Raw genomic sequence first — 18,421 nt, forward strand, 5'->3', positions numbered from 1 at the left:
GTTTTTGTTTTTATTCAACCTACTATTTCATGGGTTGATTCCTGTTGTAGTGTGTATTAATAGTACTTTGTGGGTTGTGGGTTGATTCATGTTATAGTGTATATCAGTAGTTTATATTTTATGGCTGCATCATACTGCTTGTTTACTCCTCCATCAATAGTTGATGGCTATTTGGGTCGTTTTTAGTTTCAGGCTATTATGATAAAGCTAATATGAATATCCTATGCACATCATTTTATTGACCTAGTTTTTACTTCTCTTGGAAAAAGCTATCTTGTAAGAGTTGGCAGACCATGGAGTATGTGTATATTTACCTTTATAAGAAATTGCTTGTTTTCCAAATTGATTGTGCTATTTTATGTTCTCACCAAACTGTATGAAACTGTTGCTCTAAATTCTCACCAGTACTTGGTATTACCCATCTTTTACATTTATTCACTTTGGTTTTAATTTGTATTTCCCTGATGATCAAGAATGTTGAACATATTTATGTGTGTTTATTGATCATTTGTGTGTCTTTTTAGTTAAATATTGGTTCATGATTTTTACCCATTTTTAAGTTTTTACCCATTTTCTGGCATTATCTTTTTAATAATGTTTTGTAGGAGTTCCCCATATATTCTAGATGAAAGTCTATCATCAGCTATATGCATTATTGATATTTTCCTCCACCACGTAGGTTGTCTTTTCATATCCTCCATACTGCTTTTCAAGTGAAGGAACTTATTTTGGTGAAATAACTGTTTCTTTTGTGGTATGGTAGTACTTGGTATGTCCTATCAAAAAAATCTTTGCATGTCCAATAAGGCAAAGACATTTGTGTATACTTCTCTTAAAGCTTTTATGGTTTTAGCATTCACATTTATATCCGAAAATCATCTCTAGTTAATTTTTGTGTATGGCCTGTAATAGGGGTTAGATTTTAGTTTCTTTTATATGGCTATCCATTTGTTCCAGCACCACTTTTTGAAGACTATCACTATCATTTCCCCTATTGAATTAGCTTGTTTTTTGTTAAAAATCTGGTGTGTGGGGTGCCTGGGTGGCTCAGTCGGTTAAACATCTGCCTTCAGCTCAAGCTCTGCATCGGGCTCCCTGCTTAGCAGGGAGTCTGCCTCTCCCTCTCCCTCTGCTGCTCCCTCTGATGTGCTCTCTTGCTCTCTCTGTTAAAAAAAATGTGTGTGTGTGTGTGTCTGTGTGTGTGTCTGTGTGTGTATCTGAACTCTGTTCTACTTTATTGACCTGTATGTCTATCCTTATTCTAGTGCCCCACTGTGTTGATTACTGTAGCTACATAGAAACTTCTTGAAATCAGATGGTGTATGATCCTAAGCTTTGTTCTTCTATTTTTCAGATTTGTGTTTTTTTTTAATTTTCATGTATATTTAGAATCAGCTTTAACGAATTGAAATCGTTTTTTTTTGTAAATATTTTATTTGTTTATTTGACAGAGATCACAAGTAGGCAGAGAGGCAGGCAGAGAGAGAGGAGGAAACAGGCTCTCCACCGAGCAGAGCGCCCGGGGCTCTGCTCCCAGAGGAGCGATCGATGCGGGGCTCGATCCCAGGACCCTGAGACCATGACCCAAGCCGAAGGCAGAGGCTTTAACCCACTGAGCCACCCAGGCGCCCCGAGGAGCATTGAAATCTTAATGAGTCTTTTACTTCATAAAATCACAAAAATATTAGATCATCTTTCTTTCAACAATGTTTTGGGAATTTCTGTAAAAATTTATGTATCTTTTGTTATGTTATTCTTATTTCATACTTTTGGCTGCTGTTATAAATAAAATATTAAAATAGCTCTTACCACTTGTTTGTTGCTAGTCATATGTAATCACTGCTGATTTTTACATGTTGACCTCGAGTCCTGCAAACTTGCTATATTCATTTATTGTCACAGTTGCTTTGTAGAATCCTTGGGATTTTCATATGAATAATAATTTTGGAGAAAATAAGTTTAAATTATTTCTTTCCAAACTCTATGTATTTTATTTTTCTTTCTTGTCTTCTGGCACTGACTAGGAATTCTTGCACAGTATAGAATGAAAGTAGTAAGGGTGGATCTTTTTGCCTTGTTTCCCATTGTCAGGAGAAAGTGTACACCTTTCCCCATTAATTATGATATTAATCTTGGTTTCTAAAATTCCCTTATATTCCTAGCTTTCTGAGAGTTTTTATTATGAATGGACATTGAATTTTGTCAAGTGCCTTTTGTCTTTTGAGATGATCATTTTTAAAAAACTTTTAGTCTGTTCAAACAAAAAATGACTCTTAATCTCACAAAACAAACTGGGGGTTGCTGGGGGGAGGTGGGATTGGGAGAGGGGGAGGGGGCTATGGACATTGGGGAGGGGAGGCGAACCATAAGAGACTATGGACTCTGAAAAACAACCTGAGGGTTTTGAAGGGTCAGGGGTGGGAGGTTGGGGGAACAGGTGGTGGGTAATAGGGAGGGCACGTTTTGCATGGAGCACTGGGTGTTGTGCAAAAACAATGAATACTGTTATGCTGAAAAAAATAAATAAAATGGGAAAAAAAAACTTTTAGTCTGTTAAAATGATGAATACATAGATTGGTTTTTGAATCTTAAGCCAATCTTAAATTCTGGGATAAATCCCATTTGGCGTGGTGTATAACTCTTTTAATAGATTGCTATATTTGATTTGGTAATTTCTTTTAGTAATTTGTACATTTATGTTCATGAAAGCTGTTATTTTATAATTTTAATTTTTGTGATGTCTTTGTCATGTTTTAATATCAGGGTTATGTTGGCCTCATAAAATTATTTGGAAAGTGATGTCTACTCCTTTTTGTAGGGTGTTCAGTAAGTGTGGAATGAATGTCACAGTCAGGGTGGAAGCAGGTTTTTTTTTTTTCCTGCCTTACTTCCTGGTCTAATCATGTCAGTGTATGCATTTTCGTTAGTTTCTCCGAAAACCAGCTAGCCAAACTGCCAAGAATTATGAATTGTTCACACGAAGTATGTAGTGTAGAAAATGTTACCTAAGAGCTTGGATAAGGGGAGATGTCACAGGAAAGCTAGTATATACAATAAAAAAAAAAACAAAACAAAACATTGTGTAAAATATTGTATTACCAAGTATACTATTTGTTTAACACCCAATGAGGGTATTTACTTGGTTCACCTTCATATGGCACCTATTTATCTTTATTCATCGCAGTGTTCTGTATTGTTTTTGGTGACATTTTGACCCCAAAGATACATAGACCCTTAATAGCTTACCTTCAATTTCAAGCATATTTTTCCAAATAGGAGCAGTTCCTTCTTTAAAAAGAATTCTAATGCCAGATGAAGAAACTTCTATTCTACAAATAATCATTTGAACAAATACCTACAAGGCACATTAGTTTTTAAGGAAAAGTCCACTGAAATCTCCTTTTCATACCTTATAGTTCTCAGCAACGTGCCCCTGATATGTCTGGGGAGGAAAATACCCACATCTCACTTTTCAAACCTACACTTCTTGATGCTCTCTGGTCAAGTGTTAGGGAATCCCTGACTTCTTGGGAGAGCATAGCAGAGGTACTTATTGCCATCTTTAAATTGGTCCTGATGATCCTTTGATACTTGCCAGAACAGAGTGGCTCAGGTAAGGACTAGCATCTGGTGCTTGTATATTTTCTTAATATAGTAGCAAGACCTCTTAACTGGGGGACCCAACCTCTGGGTTCTTTGTCACTTCTGCCAGTAACCTGCTCTAAAGTTTGGCAAGTTTCTCTACCCTCTGGACCAGGTTTTCTCGGATATGAAGTGAAATAGATGGCCTGGATATTTAAGTTTGGAGTTTAAACTTTACGCTCAAAGGAGTTTTCAGTTAGAAAATCTTATGTGCTTACAATTAGCAAGATATGTACCTCAATCTTGCCCCTACTTCTATCCTTAAACACTTGCATATGTAAGGGTCAGTGGTGAGGGAATAAAATCCAAGAGAGGGGAGTTTTCCTCTTGTTTGACTCAAAATATTTTAGAGTCACTCTTGATCATTTTATTCTTATTCTTTTCTTTTGTTTTCTTCTTTATTTCTTTTTTTAAAATTTTTTATTTTTTAAAAATTTTTTCAGCGTAACAGTATTTATTGTTTTTGCACAACACACAGTGCTCCATGCAATATGTGCTCTCCCTATTACCCACCACCTGGTTCTCCCAACCTCCTACCCCCCGCCCCTTCAAAACCCTCAGGTTCTTTTTCAGAGTGCATAGTCTCTCATGGTTCACCTCCCCCTCCAATTTCCCTCAACTTCCCTCTCCTCTCCATCTCCCAATGTCCTCCATGTCATTTGTTATGCTCCACAAATAAGCAAAACCATATGATACTTGACACCCTCTGCTTGACTTATTTCACTCAGCACAATCTCTTCCAGTCCTGTCCATGTTGCTACAAAAGTTGGTTATTCATCCTTTCTGATGGAGGCATAATACTCCATCATGTATATGGACCGCATCTTCCTTATCCATTCATCTGTTGAATGGCATCTTGGTTCTTTCCACAGTTTGGCGACCGTGGCCATTGCTGCTATAAACATTGGGTTACAGATGGCCCTTCTTTTCACTACATCTGTATCTTTGGGGTAAATACCCAGCAGTGCAATTGCAGGGTCATAGGGAAGCTCTATTTTTAATTTCTTCAGGAATCTCCACACTGTTCTCCAAAGTGGCTGCACCAACTTGCATTCCCACCAACAGTGTAAGAGGGTTCCCCTTTCCCCACATCCTCTCCAACACATGTTGTTTCCTGTCTTGCTAATTTTGGCCATTCTAACTGGTGTAAGATGGTATCTCAATGTGGTTTTAATTTGAATCTCCCTGATGGCTAGTGATGATGAACATTTTTTCATGTGTCTCTTAGCCATTTGTATGTCTTCTTGGGAAAAGTGTCTGTTCATATCTTCTGCCCATTTTTTGATATGATTATCTGTTTTGTGTGTGTTGAGTTTGAGGGGTTCTTTATAGATCTTGGATAGCAACCTTTTGTCTGTACTGTCATTTGCAAATATCTTCTCCCATTCCGTGGGTTGCCTCTTTGTTTTGTTGACTGTTTCCTTTGCTGTGCAGAAGCTTTTGATCTTGATGAAGTCCCAAAAGTTCATTTTGGCTTTTGTTTCCTTGGCCTTTGGAGACATATCTTGAAAGAAGTTGCTGTGTTTTCTTCTTTCTTTTTTTTTTTTTTTCCATTTTATTTATTTTTTCAGCGTAACAGTATTCATTCTTTTTGCACAACACCCAGTGCTCCATGCAAAACGTGCCCTCCCCATTACCCACCACCTGTTCCCCCAACCTCCCACCCCTGACCCTGTTTTCTTCTTTCTTTTGATCATTTCTTTTTTTGTTCTTTCCTTTTCTCCCTCTCCCCACTTTTTTTAGAAGATTTTATATATTTATTTGACAGATAGAGATCACAAGTAGGCAGGGAGGCAGGCAGAGAGAGGAGGAAGCAGGCTCCCTGCTGAGCAGAGAGCCCAATGTGGGGCTCGATCCCAGGACCCTGGGATCATGACCTGAGCCGAAAGCAGAGGCTTAACCCACTGAGCCACCCAGGTGCCCCCCTCCCCACTTTTTTTAAACTGAGGAACCAAAATTGATTTAACCTAAGTTGGGAATGGTTCTCTTTGTAAGCTCTCTTTTCTCATTATATAAGCCATTACCTGAGTAAAGTAGGCTCTTGAGAATTTGCTTTCAGTTCATGGGAAGATAGTTAGAAAATTAAAAGAAATCTAGCCGTAAATGTTATTAAAAGCACCTATGCACTGTGTTATAGCAGAATCTGTTTAAAACCTGTTTACAAAGAGTACTGAATTAGGACTCATATTCCCTGCCCACTGCTCCTCACACATGGCCACCTTCTTTCTGCTTTATATGTGAGGTAGGGAAGAACATAGAGTGGTGGTTTCCTGGGAAAGGCAGGTCATCCTAGTGAGAATTGCTTCCAAGTCAAGCAGACCTGAGCTTGAATTCTGGTGGTACTTGTTGACTGATCATGGGCACTGTATTTACTTTCTCTAAGCTTCACTCTTCTTCTCTCTAGAGTGGGATTAATAACTTCCACTTCAGATAGTAGCATCAAGGAAAATTTATCTAAAGATAGCTGTTACAATATGTGATACAAGCAGCATAACAATAAAACAAGCAATATATTTCTTTTCTTTTTCTTGATTCTTCTTGCTTTGGTCTTTAATAATGTGGCTCCAATGCAGAACTCCATTCTTTTAACATTTATTGACCATCTATTATCTAATAGACACTCCTCAGGTTCAGAGGATACAGAAATATGTAAGGCAGGAACAATGATCTTAAACAGTCCAGTAGGAGAGTCACACAGATAAACAAATCACTGTACCCCCATGTGGTAAGTACCCAGTGCCAAGATGCAGAGGCCAGATGAAGGAGAAATTTAATTTTCAACTCCCTTTGTCCTTTTGTGTTTCCTCTCTTCTCACCTAATCCCCTTCCTTCCTTCAGCCCTTCCTTTCCCTGCAGCCCAGAGTAGCAAATGGGGAGGGCTGTGGGGAGGAGGAAAGCCTGTCAGTTCTTTTTTCTCCCCACCTCAAGCCTAGCGTATGGGAACATTACACAGGGAGCCATAAAAACGTTCTTCCTTGTAGCACGTTTCAGGGTTTTTTCCAGTGACATCATGGGCCATCTGGTTTTGAAGACAGCAGCTTCATCCAGAACACACACCAACACTCTCCCCTGCCAGGCCCTGCAGGCCTGCCCTTTAGGATCAAGAACGCTATAAACGTCCTGTAAAGCTGTCTTTTTAATAGCCTCCTCAGAAGCAGTCTAAGGAAGATAGCCTTTGCTTCCTCCACTCCCATGTATGGCAGATAAAATGGATTCTCAGCACAGAGGCAGTGGAGGAGAGGTGAGAAGTGAGGTTCAGAGGTTTCTGCAAAAATATCACAAGGCCTCCTGTTGGGAAGTAGAAAGCTGTTTTCCAACAGGAAACTTAACATCTATAACACAAAGGATTCAGGTTATATTTAGTTAAGTAAACATATATAAAAGAAAGAAAGCAACTGTATTGAACAGTCACAGAGCTGGAGGTTGATCCTCACATTTGCCTAAGAGGTAAAGAAAGAATTCAGAAGTGGGAAAGATAGGCTAATTTCTGTTCTGTCTCTGAACAATCTTATATCCTATGCATGATGGGAAAAAATCATGCCCATTGAGCTGATTCGCTTCTATGAACTAGAAAATATGAATCCCTTTTTTCAGATGTGGCATGTCCAGAATCCATTGAATTACTTGGTTCTATCCAAAATCATCCATTTCTTTCCATCTCCAGGACCACTCTCCTGATCCAGCTATAATAGGGAGAAACTTAGCATGTCTGACTCCATACTGCTTCTATTTCCTTTGCTTCTGTGACTTATAGGTTAGATATTTTGGCTTAGCTTTGCATGTAGGCATGTTATAGCTAAGATTTGCAAAGACTGCTTTTTACCTGAAACCTATCTCACTTGAGGAGGTAAGTACATACAGAAATGGCTATGCTATGTTGACCAGGTATCTATAGGCAAGGATCAACTGACCAAAGACAAAGAAGTTACAAGACATTCCTCAATGTATAGGTGTTACCCACCTTTTGACTCCAATGCCTTCCTGCTTCCTAACATAAAAGTTCAAATCTCCCATGCTTGGTGAGATGGTTCCTCAGGACAATAGTTTGCCATCTCCTTGGTTTGCCAGATTTCCTTACCCTGACATATTGACTTTTGCTTTATTGACTTGTTCACAGTGGATAAACAGAATGAGCTGAGACTTAGGGGCATGACTTCTCCCATCTTTCACTTGACACTAGACAGACCTTTCTTTTTTTTCTTTTTCTTTTTTTAATTTTTATTTATTTTTATTTTGTTTAATTAATCAACATATAATACATCATTAGTTTTTGTTTTCATGTTCAGTAGTTCATTAGTTGCATATAACAACCAGTGCTCGTCACCACATGTGCCCTCCTTAATACACATCACCCTGTTACCTGTTACCCCACCCTCCCACCCCCTACCTTCTGTAACCCTCAGTTACAGAAAGACTCCTGAAGTCTTTCATGGTTTGTCTCCCTCTCTGATTTCTTCCTATTTAGCTTTCCCTCCCTTCCCCTGTGGTCTTCCACACTATTCCTTATGTTCTACATATGAGTGAAACCATATCTTCCTAATTATTCTCTAAGGCTCCATTCTTGATCTCTTCATTCAGTTCCTCTTCCACACAGAAGCCAGAAAGTCTTTTTTATTTTTTAATTTAAATTTTGTTAGTTAACATACAGTGCACTGTTGGTTTCTGGAATAGAATTCAGGGATTCATCACTTATATACAATATGCATTTCTCATCACAAGTGCCCTCTTTAATACACATCACACATCTAGCCCATCCTCCCCCCACCTCCCTCCATCAGCTCTTAGTTTGTTCTCTATCATTAAGAGTCACTTATGGCTTGTTTCCCTGTCTCCTTTTTTTTCTTTTCTCTGTTCCTACATGTTCATCTGTTTTCTTTCTTAAATTCCACATATGAGTGAGATCATATGGCATTTGTCTTTCTCTGACTGACTTATTTCAAATACACTTTAGCTCCACCATGGCATTGCAAATTCTTTTTGATGGCTGAATAATATTCCATATATACACACAAAAACACCTCTTCTCAGTCAATGGAGATTTGGACTCTCTCCATAGTTTGAAAAAAAATCTCAATTGGACTATATTATTTTTATGCTTAAAACCCTACAGTGGCTTCCACAGTACTTAACATACAATTCAAAGCTATACAGAGCTTACAAGGACCTCTATGGCCCTTGGCCCATGCATAGCTTCATCTCCTCCCACCCTCACCTAATGTACAATTAACACCCTTCCCTTGCTGCCCATATTTCTGTTCTTCTAACCCCATGTTTCTGCCAGCCTTGGGGCCTTAGACTCTTACTTCTACCTGAAGGGCTACCTTCACCTCTCAGCCTGAATAGTACTTTCTCTCTGGACTTTGCCTAATTTTTCTCTTTCAGAGTAACTATTATTTTATGTTGTAGTACATGTCATTTATAATTGTGTATTTAGGAGTGTGTTTGTTGACTGTCTAGATTTCTCACTAGACTTAATGAAGGTAAGAACCACATCAGTTTTATCCGCCACTGTATCCCACTGCTGTACAGTGTTAGGTATATAGTAAGTGTGAAATGAATATAGAAATCAGGTAGAAGCAGAATCAAGGAAGGCATCAGGTTTGGGGCTCACTTTGCCTGTGTCCAAGGACTCTTTGAAATATGTCTTGAAGGGTCTTACCCACACTACATATCCTTCTTTATGCATGGTACCATGATAAATATATATATCATTTTGGTTTTAATTTGCTCCCCCTGTGAATAGTGAGATTGACAACTTTTTCTTTTTCTTCATTTGCATCATTTCCTTTGTAAGATGTCTGTTCAAGAGTTTTGCCCATTTTTTTCACTTGTCTGAAAAAAATCGCAATATTTTCTTGTATTCTTTGGGCTGCCTTTCACTCTATTAATAATATCTAGATTAGCAAAAATTCTTAATATTAATTTAGCCCAATTTATTATTTTTTTTCTTTTATGGCTAGTGCATTTCAAAATATGTTAAGGAATTTTGCCTACTCCAGATTATGAAGGTAGTCTATATTTTATTCTAAAATCTTCAGTTTCTCATTTCACATTCAGATCTGCAATTCATCTGAAATTGATATGGGAGCATAATTTGAGATAAAAGCTTAATATTAATTTTTCCCCCATATGTATACCCACTTGACCAGCACCATTTACTGAAATACATACTTTCCCACTGGAATTTCAGTATTGCTTTTATTAAGGTCTGTATTTGTTTCTGGACTGTTTTTCTTTGTTGTTTATGTAGTTTTGTTTATTTATTTAGTTTTATCCTACCTCCTTTCTACTTTCATCTCCTTCTTTTCTACAGCTTTCACTCCTGGCCTGAAATAGGGATAGTTTTATTCACTACTGTGTTTCCAGGGCCTTGAGCATTGTCTGACATATAATAGATGGTAGGGGTTTTTGTTTCTGAATGTGTTGTGCAAACCAAGAAGAACTTCCAGGTGGCACACACATAGGCCCTACTGGAGTGGAATTTATTACAGAAATCTCACAAGGCACTGGAGCACACAGGGACAGCACACTGGAATAGAGCAGGCCCAGAGTCAAATGCTGAATAGGATTGGTATGGATTTCTTGTGGCTGCTATAACAAATTACCTTCAAACTTGATGGCTTACAGTAACAATTCTGGAGGCCAGAAGTGTGAAATCAGTATCCCTGGCTGAACTCAAGTTGCCAGCAGGGAAGTGCTCTCTCCAGAGGCTCTGGGGAGAGTCCATTCCCTGACTCTTCCAGCCTCTGGTGACTCACTCTCTTTCTTTCTTTCTTTCTTTCTTTCTTTCTTTCTTTCTTTCTTTCTTTCTTTCTTTCTTCCTCCCTCTCTCCTGCCTTCCTCCCTCCCTTTCTTTCTCTCTCTCTCTTTCTTTCTTAATTTCTTTCTTTCTTTCCTTTGCATGTGGATATACAGTTTTCTATCACATTTGTTGAAGAGCCTGTCCTTTCTCTTTTCTGTAGCTTGACAACCTTGTGGAAGATCATTTAACCATACATACATAGATATATTCTGTTCTGCTGGTTTTTATGTCTCTCTTTATGCCAGTACTTCCCCTCCCCCGCTAAACAAAATATATCAAATGTTGGTGAAGATATGGGGAAATTGGAACACTTGCACATTGTTGGTTATGCAAAATAGTACAACCACTAGGGAAAATTATTAAAGGTAAAAATAGGAATATCATATGATCCAGCAATCCGACTTCTGAGGATATATCCAAAAGAAATGAAATCAGGATCTGAAGAGATATTAGCACTCCTATGTTCACTGCAGCATTATTCATAATAGCCAAGATATAGACACAACCTAAATGTCCACAGACAGATGAATGGATATTTAAAAATACCATAAAATGTGGTATTTACATACAATAGAATGTTAATCAGCCTTAAAAAAGAAGGAAGTACTGCAAAATGCAGCAACATGGATGATCCTTGAGGATATTATGCTAAGGTCACAGAAGGACAAATGCTGTATGATTCCACTTACATGAAATATCAAAAATACTCAAACTCATTGAAACAAATAATAAACTGATGGTTTCTAGGGACTAAGGGTAAGGCGGCCTTGAGAGTTGCTAATAAGTGTGTTTAAAATTTTAGTTATGCAGTATGAATAAATTCTAGAGATCTGCTATACAACATAGTGCCTATATATAGTAACACTATATTGTACAGTTAAACATCTGTTAAGAGGATCAATAAAATAATAGTATTTTTACCACAATAAAAGAAAAGGGGGAAAAAAAGAACCTCTATAGCACACTGTCTGTCATGGATCCAAAGAAGATCAGAGTTAGACCCTAGAGATCAGCTGGCTTGGTGATTTTCACTTTATTTTCAGGGATTAAAAGGAGATGAACTTGTTTTTCACAGATTTATTACACAGGAAATCTGAAATGTCAAATAGATAAATAAAAGTGATGAACTAATGGGTTCCTCAGGAAACTGAAACCTTATTGTTTGATATAAAACACCCTTTCATTTACTGAAAACCTAAAGCATCTTTGTAGAAGTTGCTTTATAGTTTGAGAAATATCACTTGGAAACCAGCAATATACTTTAGGAGCATCATCTTACAGATGAGAAACTGAGCAGTAGAGTCAGTTACTGAGTTGTTTCAGTCTACATAGGTATCTGATTGCATAGTCTCAGTTTGATTTCTTGCTTCCTAGTGTTTATTTTACACTACATGGTATCTCTCTATAGGCACTATACCTCAGGCAGGACTGCTCCTTATCTTCAGAATTGCTTGTGTTGTATTATAAATTTGCATCTCTGAATAAAATTATTAACTTGGAGATAGTTGGGCCCATTTCTTGGCTTGGATATTAGGAAGGCATGCCCCGTGAATGAAGTAGTGCCAATAAGGGCCACTAGGGCAAAGTGCAGGTACGTTTTCAGCACCTTAATAAATACATGACTAGGAGAATGTCCTGCCCATGTTAGATGAGTTGCTCATTATAACACCACTTGAAAAAAAATCTCAGCAAATGTCCATGTAAAATAAGTTATCTGTGTCTCCACCTGTTTGTCCTTCCTGCAGTGGACACACCCTGAGATGAACCCCCAATAAGTCATGCTCCTGTACAGTCCCTAACTCTTGAATGTAGGTAGAACCTGTGATTTGCTTTTATCTAACAGAATGTGGCAAAGGTGACAGGCAGGTCACTCCCCTGACTATATTATAGGTTTTTTTTTTTTCCATTTTATTTTATTTCTTTTCAGTGTTCCAGCATTCTTTTTTCTTGCACTACACCCAGTGCTCCATGCAATACGTGCCCTCCTTAATACCCACCACCAGGCTCAACCAACCCCCCACTCTCCCCCTCCCAAACCCTCAGTTTGTTTCTCAGAGTCCAGTCTCTCATGATTTGTCTCCCCCTCCAATTTTCCCCAATTCACTTCTCCTCTCCATCTCCCCATGTCCTCTGTGTTATTCCTTATGCTCCACAAGTAAGTGAAACCATATGATAATTGACTCTCTCTCTGCTTGACTTATTTAACTTAGCATAATCTCTTCTAGTCCCCTCCATGTTGATACAAAAGTTGGGTATTCATCCTTTCTGATGGAGGCACAATACGCTACTGTATATATTATATAAGACTCCATCTTATCAAACTAGAGAATGATTCTTCTGCTGACCTTGAAGAAATAAGCTGCCATATTGTGTGAGTCTGTGACTGGGCCTTGTGGCAAGGAACTGAAGGTAGTTTCAAGGAACTGAAAACAAGGAGCTGGCTGACAACCAGCAAGAAAACAGGGACCTCAGTCTTATAACCATAGCAACTGTATTCTTCCAACAACTCTATGAGTTTAAAAGAGAACTCCAAGGTATGGAAAGGAATTAACACCTCCATTGCAGGCTTGTGAGACCTTGACAAGAAGACACAGCTAACCCATGCATGGATTCCCAACTCAAAAACCGTGAGATAATAAATGTTTGTTTTAAGCTGCTACTTCTGTGGTAATTTGTTATGTAAACTAGAAAACGAACACTCTTCTCTCTTGGCTTGATCTAATCCCTTCACTTAATTCTTTTGATACCCTCTTCTCTTACTCTATCTGGAAACTTGTTTCATTAACTATCCTTTAAGTTTCCCTTATATTTGAGCTTGCCTTCTGAATTGGGGCAATTCTCCCACAATATAAATATTCTTCCCTTTCACCAATCAGTTAAAAATTTTTCTACTTAAGTGTATATCTGAAAAACAAACAAAAAACTTTTCTTGAACACCGTTTCTCCTTTTGGGAAGAAGCTTGCACAGTATTTCTCTTCTTGCTTGAATGTTGTACAATTCAAAAGAGGACTCTCTCTGTCTTCCACTCTCCCAGTTCCATCATTCCTCAATCCACTGAAGTCTAGCTTCTATTCTCACTACTCCTCATAGGGAAATGAACTCCAGACACATTTATCATACTGTCTATTGGCTAACTCTTAGATGACTCTTACATATCTTCAACTAAAATCATCAAAATGAACTATCTTCATACTCTGTATTATTTATTGCATAGTAGATGTTTTCATGATATAGATGTAGTGGCCTGAAACAACAAACATGTCTTATCTCATAGTTTCTGTGGGTCAGGAATATGGGCAAAGCTTAACTGGTTGACTTATAATCTCTGAAAAGGTTGAAATCAAGGTGTCAGCCAGGGCTGTAATCATCTCTTGACTGTGGAAGGCTCCACTTGTAAGCTCACTACTTTTGGTAGGTAACATAAAATTTACTTGCAGTCTCATTCATATGAATTGAGACCCCCAGGTCCTCACTAGTTACTGTTTAGAACTGTTTAGAACATTAGTTCCTTGCCATATAGGCTTCTCCAGTGGACTACTCACAACATGGCAGGTGGTTTTGCTCAGAATGAGGACATTGAGAAAGAGTGAGAGAGTGAGAGCAAGAGTGCACAAGTAAAAGAGAACAAGCAAGACAGATGTCACAACCTTTACCTAATCTTGAAAGTGATAACCCGGGGCGCCTGCGTGGCTCAGTGGGTTAAAGCCTCTGCCTTTGGCTCAGGTCATGATCCCAGGGTCCTCGGATCGAGCTCCACATCGGGCTCTCTGCTCCGCTGGGAGCCTGCTTCCTCCTCTCTCTCTGCCTGCTTCTCTGCCTAGTTGTGATTTCTCTCTGTCAAATAAATAAAATATTAAAAAAAAAAAGAAAGTGATAACCCATCACTTGTCATTGAAATGTCCAGACCTAAGTCCCTTACTCTGGGAGTGGCGATCTTTGGAAGCCATTATAGAGGATGCCTACCACATACCCAAATTATCTTTCCTGTCTGCATCTCTGTGTATGGAAGCACAGTTATTTCATCTGAGCCTCTAGAACCTTGAGAATAATCCTTGCTTTTGTCCTTTCCCCACCTTCCTAATACTATCTGATATCTTAATAAAAATAATTTATATCTTCAGAGTCCATAGTCTCTTATATCTTCATACTTTCTTCTTTAAATTATTCATTTTCTTAATTCTCATTTCTTAATTCTCATTTCTCTGTTAATAATATCAGCTATCGGGATGCCTGTGTGGCTCAGTTTGTTAAGCGGCTGCCTTGGCTCAGGACATGATCCCAGCGTCCTGGGATCGAGTCCCACATCGGGCTCCTTGCTTGGCAGGGAGCCTGCTTCTTCCTCTGCCTCTGCCTGTCACTCTGTCTGCCTGTGCTCGCTCGCTCTCTCTCTTTGACAAATAAATAAATAAAATCTTAAAAAAAATATCAGCTATCTCTGTGGTGTGTGTATGTGTGTGCACATGCATGCACATGTGCTTACTGTTATGCTATCAGGGTGTGAGGACCATTAGGATAGGGGCTTAAGTGTGTCCTCTTTACTGATCTTTTCCTAGTTCCTAGTCCAGTATCTAAGATGTAGTAGGCATTACAAAATATTGTTAAGTAAATGAAGGTTTGAGTTCCGTTTTCACACGTTAGTTTTTAATCCTCAAAACCCTATGAAATAGGTGTTTTCACCATTTTATAGACGAGGAACTGAGGTGTGGAAGTGAAATAATTTGCATGAGTTATGCAGAGAGTAAGAACCATATGTAGCATTTTAGAGGGCTTTATAAATTGTAAAACACTCTACAGATATAACTTGCTATCATTATTATCTTTTGTTCTTGTTTGAGCTCCTTCGTCTTCCCAGCCTTCTCCCTGTTCACTAATGCTTCATATGGAGACAGGAGGAAGCACAATTCCAAGAAAAGAAGGGAAAGTAATAATATTAAATGGCTGCCAAGGGATCTGGGCAATGGATTCAACAGGCTAGATCTGTCCAGCTCACCAAGGTGGCCATTCCCTCACTGGGATCCTGGGCCCACCACATGCTACTTTACAGCATGAGACAAGCAATGACACAATTTAGTTGGTGTTCTGCCTCATCGAAGAGATGGCATTGTCATTATTCATTTTGGAGAACAGCCTGTAGCGCAGAAAGAAATTATGTCAGACAGAAAAGGAGAATCTTTTCAACATAGCATTCCATCCTAAGGGAGAGAGTGAGAAAAGAACCAGAACAAGTGGACAATACCGACTTTGGACTCCATCCATCAACAGCACCGCTCAAGTTGATCTTGAACTATCATCTTCCACCCTGTGAAGAAGTAATCAGAAAGTGATACTTTACATTATTTCAATGATTTCTAATTTGTAAAGCTCTTTTATACATATTTTACCTCATAATCTCCATAATTAATCATGAAGAAGGCAGAGTAGCTATAATCTCCCTTTTACAGATTAGGATTCTGAGACTTTTCAAATTTGAGATTTATTCAGAGTCCTGGTTAATGTGAAGTCAAATCTATGCAGTGTCTCTTTCCAGATAGTTTTGTACATATTATTTTATGAGCTGCTCATAATAAAACTTTCAGGCATCATTGTTATCCCCTTTTTACAGACATGGAAGTTAGAGCATAAAGAAATAAAAGGTGTCTTGCCTAAAGTCGTGCTGGTAGTATATGGTAGAACTAGGTTTGGAACTCAAGTTTTTAAATTATCTATTCCCAACCTTATTTCCTGTAAGCAAATACTATACTTAGAGTAAGCTTGGAGTCCCAAGTTTTGTGACCTAAAAGAGTGGAGAAGGAAAAAGAAAATGAAGACTCAGAGAGGAGTAGAGAGAAGGAAATAGTATGAGGAAGAGAGAGATGAATGTATCATTTAGGACTGCATTGGGATCCCAAAAGAAATTCTGTATTTTGCATTTAAGTTTTCAACAGGGGATAGGATGATACCTTCAGTTAAAGCCTGGAGGAAATCAATTGTGTTCTATTACTCAGGGCCCTGAGTGGTAAACCCCGAGGAATCTCAGCCTCATAAGTGTTCCCATGGATCACAAGACCTTGAGAACAATTATACCAAGGAATCCCTGAAATTTACAAGATAAATTGCATGGTGGGTTGATAGCCAAAGAAGGTGAAGGTATGGGCAATTACAGTTTATAGTGCCTATGTTTACCAAGTAATTTAGAGTCTGTCCTCTTACATCATCCCCTCAACTTCTTTCTTTTTGTTTAAGACTAGCTCAAGAAAAGCCTGAAAGGAGAGGCTATTTTGTTTTCAGACATCTTAAACCCCAGGGAAGACCAAGAGAACTAGTTCAAACTCCTAAGGCCCTAAACTATAAGCGTGAAAATAAAGCAGCAGGTCTAAATATAATCCTGTGCTTGGAGCTAAGCAAAAGCCACAGTGAAAGCTTTTATGGTCAAATCCCTTGGTGCACTACAGCTCAAAAACATCTCAGTGGGTAATTCTAAATTCTCAAAAAATATTTGCTGTAGGCTAGAAAACAAGTCTGAGAAGTTATCGCTTGAACATGTAATGATGGAAGAATATTTAAACTACTTACCCCCTGTAATTAAACCTTCAGCTAGCTCAGCTTTTCTCACTAAGGGACCCCCAAAGACTCTGCCTTTGCTTTATTTCACTGTCACGGTCCCTGGGAATGAAGGAGGAGGAAATTGAGATATGAAGCTATTGAACTGCCAGGCCACACACCAAGTCCACAGGAGAGCCAAGGTTAGAACTCCCTTCCCCAGCTCACACTCCCAGGCATACCCTCAGAGCAGAGCTCAGCTTTATTCACCCAGAAGGGGAAATTTAAACTCAGCATTTCCTTGAACATCTCTCTTAAGCCACCATTTTATTTACAATGCCTTTTGCTTTTCTAGACAATTATCTGACCAGTAAAAGTTTTATCCATTTCCTGACCATCAGTATCATGCCAGGTGCTAGTTCAGAGCTTGGAGTATGTTATGGGCTGAGTTTTGTACCCTGACTCCAAATCCATACATTGAAGTTCTAACTCCCAGTATCTAAGAATGTGACTACATGGAAATAATGTTCTTAAGAGGTAATTGAGTTAAAATTAGGTCATTAGGTTTGGTCTAATAAGAAGAGACACAGACATGTGGAGAGGGAAGATAATGTAAAGATAAAGGGAGAACACAGCCATCTACAAGCCAGGGAGAGAAGCCACAGAAGAAACCAACCCTGTTAACACCTTGATCTCAGACTTCAGACCTCCAGAAATGAGAGAAAATAAATTTCTGTCATTAAGCCACCCAGTATCTGGTACATTTTAATGGTAGTCCCAGGAGATTAATGTAAAGGGTGAGATATTAAAGTCTCGGTAGGAAATGTACAAGGAAAGGAAGCATTGTTCAGATAACCCAGATCAAGTGGAAATGTAATTTTTCATTGTTATTTGAACCCAAAGTCACTCTTAAGGGAATGAAAGGTTTGGCTAAATGTGTGAAGAACTGTCCCCTTAATCAACATTTTAATTTTTGTATTATAAGATTAGAAAGAAACTTTTACAAGATTTGAAGAAAAAAAGTCACAAAGGTGGTACTGATGCTTGAATATGAGGAAGGGTATTTAGATGGGTCCTATGTTATGTATAATTTTAATGTAAGTTCTTAGGTTTGTATTGGAAAGATAATAAAACACAGTAGTTAAAAGCTTGAACTCTAAAGATAAACAAACCTGCATTAATTCCTGTTGTATATTCTTGGTAAATTTTTCAAATTCCATTTCCTCATCTATAAATGGAGATAAATAGGTACTATATTATGGGGAGTATGTAGGAAGCACTTAAAAAGGTACCTGGAAGGTAGTATCATTCAATGAGTAATAGTATTTTTTTTTCCATTTTATTTATTTTTTCAGCGTAACAGTATTCATTCTTTTTGCACAACACCCAGTGCTCCATGCAAAACGTGCCCTCCCCATTACCCACCACCTGTTCCCCCAACCTCCCACCCCTGACCC

The sequence above is a fragment of the Meles meles genome, chromosome 1 (genome assembly GCF_922984935.1).
Source record: "Meles meles chromosome 1, mMelMel3.1 paternal haplotype, whole genome shotgun sequence".
Classification (NCBI taxonomy): Eukaryota; Metazoa; Chordata; class Mammalia; order Carnivora; family Mustelidae; genus Meles; species Meles meles.